The sequence below is a fragment of the Octopus bimaculoides genome, chromosome 3 (genome assembly GCF_001194135.2).
Source record: "Octopus bimaculoides isolate UCB-OBI-ISO-001 chromosome 3, ASM119413v2, whole genome shotgun sequence".
NCBI lineage: Eukaryota > Metazoa > Mollusca > Cephalopoda > Octopoda > Octopodidae > Octopus > Octopus bimaculoides.
Window position 1 is genome coordinate 59,121,427 of NC_068983.1, and position 3,913 is coordinate 59,125,339.

Here is a 3,913-nt window from a genome sequence, read left to right on the forward strand (position 1 = left end):
AAGGTGCCATGCAGTGGGACTGAACCTGGAACCATGTGATTGGGAAGCAATCTGCTTACCACACAGCCACTTCTGCACCTATTGGAACATCATTATGAGACCATACTTGAAATGTGATAATCAGAGAGTAGAGCAGAGTGTATAACGTGACAATGTGATTGCAGAATACAACAGCACAAATTTCACTGAGCTGGACATGTTGTAAAGGTCACAGGCTGCAGGTGGACCCATTCATTTGCCAAAGGGTATCCAAGAAATCAGAAAACGGTCATTTGAAAAGCCTCCACAATAATGAGAAGGTGATTTAATTAAATGATTTGGGTTAAGATGGAAAAGAATGGTGCATTTTGACCAGCAATGTACAATAGCATCTCTCTAATCTCCGCACTCTCTAATCCTGCTTCTTTTGCAATACCCTGCCACTTGTCTAATGACCTTTGAACCTCAGGGGTATGCCCTGGCATGTGCCACCATCTATATCTCTCTCTTCCTTTACTCAACCATCCCATTTATATTCTGATCCCCGTCCTTTGTGAGTATGCCCAGAACTTTGTCACCAGCTTTATCCTGCTGTCTCCTACTCTCTCTCTCCGCTTCTGCACTTCCCTCAGGTTGGGTAACCATGTATCTTCTTTGTGACAGCACACCTGTTTCTGTCTTCATTCTCTCTCCCTCTCTCCCTCTTTCTCTCTCTCTCTCTCTCTCTCTCTCCAGCTGGGTAATTTTGTGCCTCCTCTACAGCAAGACACTGGCTTCTGTCTCTGTCCCACTATAACTTTTCATCATCTGATACAGGATCACCTCCTTCAATGCCTCTTTCCCTCTCAAAAGATTGGTGATCCTGGTGATCCTGTCAATGCAAGTGCCACTTAAAAGGCATCCAGTCCACACTGAAAAGTGGTTGGCATTTGGAAGGGCATCCAGCTGGAAAAACCTTGCTAAAACTAACCTCGCCTGTGTTTGTGCCGCGTAAGTCCACTGTTGAGTGGTTGGTGTTAGGAAGGGCATCCAGCTGTAAAAATCCTGCCAAAACAGTCACAGAAATCTGGTGCCAGGTTCTGCTTGGCTGGCTCCTGTCAAACCATCCCACCCATGCCAGCATGGAAGATGGATGTTAAACAATGATGATGATGTTGATGACATACACATATATCAGATGGAACAGGTAGGAACCTTGGGCAAGTGTGTCTTCTAGTATAGCCTTGTTTCTATGCTGTTCTTCCATACATACATATAGAAAATCACCATTTAATATCTCTATTCTATGCTTGTACAGGCTGGATGGTTTGATAGGATTCAATGAGCTGGAGAGCTGCACTGAGCTCCTGTGGCCACTAAGGTTTGATTTCTCCCACCTTTGTCGACAACTCATTATAACCATCCCTACATACCTCTAACACCAATATCTGTCACTGTACGTTCTTCTAACCTGCACATCATATCCCTATTTCCTGATGTATCTGCAGTTTGATATGAGAGGTGTTGAGAATGATAGTTGATGTGTGAAATATGGTAGTCCTGATATTGCAGCTTGGCAGAGAGGGAGAGATAACTAGAGACTGCAACAGGAGATGAGGTTGAATGGTAGAAAATAAAGCAGAAATGATATTGAGAACAAGGAATGTATTTTATATGAAAGGTTGTTCCAGGGAAAGGTAACTGGTAGCACAAAGGTAGATGAAATATGTGCAGATCCTGCTCTTGTACGACTACAATAGCTGAATAATGTTGCATTTAGATGATTTATGGATGGATGCACAAGAGAAAGATGCAAGATCAGCAAGGCCTACACACACACATACATGTGCACTAGTGTGTGTGTATCTTCATTTTTTAATGTTCATCCTCCATATTAGATTGGGTTTGACAGTGTGACAGGATCCAACAGGTCAAACAACTGCATCATGCTCCAATATCTGCTTCAGCATGGTTTCTTCAGCTGGACACCATTCTGAACATAATCACTTTACGAAGTGTACGGGTGCTTTTTACATGACAGTAGCACTAGTGAAGTCACCTGTCACTTTGTAGGTCACAAGACTATGATCTGTCTGTGTAGCACCTTGGAAAAGTGTTTCCACTATAACTTCTATACAGCCAAAGACTTATGAGTAGATTTATTATTCAGAAATTATAAAAAGCTCATTACATATGCGTGGGCATGTGTATGTGTGAGCACACGTGTATGCCTCTTTGTTCTGAGAGTGGCACAATATAGTTGTAAACAGGCATCGCTGTCGTATAAGGAGTCTTGTTTGTTTCAAATGTTCCATGGAAACATAACAAGCCATGGTTAAATATTGCTTTGCTCAGAAACTGGTGAGGGGTGGCGACTGTACAAATCCTGCTTCAACAAATTCTGTCTGACTCATGCAAGCATAGAAAAGTGGACATTAAACAATGATGATGACAATGATGGTGATCCAATAATTTCTTTTTTTATACTTATGCAAATGTGCTTGTGTATATGTGATACAAACGTATGTGTGTATACGCTATATTCATGTGCTTAGTGAATGTGCATGAGTGTGTGCATACGTGCACGAATTACTGCTTACGATGATGGCATGTGTTCAGAACATGTTACAAACACAGTTCTCCCTTCTTCCTATTTATTTCATATTGACAACATTACTCAAGGGATGTCACACGGAGTCATTAAAATATGAAGCCTTTATTGTCTAAGATAATGTTTATTCGGACCATAGTATAATGTTTATAATGCTATGCACATTTCAATGCATGCATAATTCAATTTCTGTGTATGCAATTATGTGTGTGTCCACACCTATGCAATCATGTCATCTCAATAAACTTCACATTACCATCAACTCCACAGGCACCACTCATACTGTCATTAAACCTTAACCCCGTCATCAACTTAACTATCATTAATATCAATCTGATTAGAGTCAGTGCCTAGTTTCAGAACCATCACTGTTAAGGGGGTCTCTATACAGTTAACCAACAGGATTGAATTAATCACCAAATCACACTTACTATCTTAAAAATGAGGTAAACGAGACATCTGATAATGTAACCTTAAATACAATCTAAAACAAAAGTGGGATGGTCATGAGTGGAATGTCTTTTGTCATAGTTCTGCTCAGAAGGTCAAGATGAACAGTCTAGATAGGAACACCCACCAAAAAAATTATATAACCACCTGCCTCTTCTTCTGTGGCTAAATAAAATTCTTTGGCAATTTTTTTTTTTTTTTGAAAAGTACCATTCCAACCAATAACCGTTCTCTTGGAGTGAAAACATGCAACAGGAATAATTTACTAGTAATTGGTAAATCTGTGTACATTTATCTTTTATCTTGTTTCAGTCATTAGACTGAGGCCATGCTAGAGCACGACCTTGCAGGGTTCTTAGTTGAATGAATCGACCTAGTACTTACTTTCTTTTTTTTAAGCATGGTATTTAGTTTATTGTTTTCTTTTGCCAAACCGTTAAGTTACAGGGATGTAAACACATTATCAATGATAATCAAGCTGTGGGGGGGGGGGACAAACACAGACACAAAGACACACACACACACACACACACACACACACACACACAATATACAGGGTTATTCAAAAAGAATGAACCAATTCCATCACACAATATTTTAATATGGGAAAGCAATAGAAAACTCCAGCTGAGTCATAAGTATTTACTCACAATCAACTTTTATTTCCTGTCTTACAAGTGTTCAGTGTGGCCACCACCTGCAGCACGGGCAACATCAATGCGATGAGAGAATTCCTCTCAGACGTTCTTTGTGCTTGGTCTGCAAGATCCCCAGATCTCACAATGCATGTGTGTTTCTTGTGGAGATATGTAAAAGATCACGTTTATGTTCCACCACTAGCCACTAACCTCGATGACCTTAAACATCAAATAACAACAGTGATCAGCTCAGTGG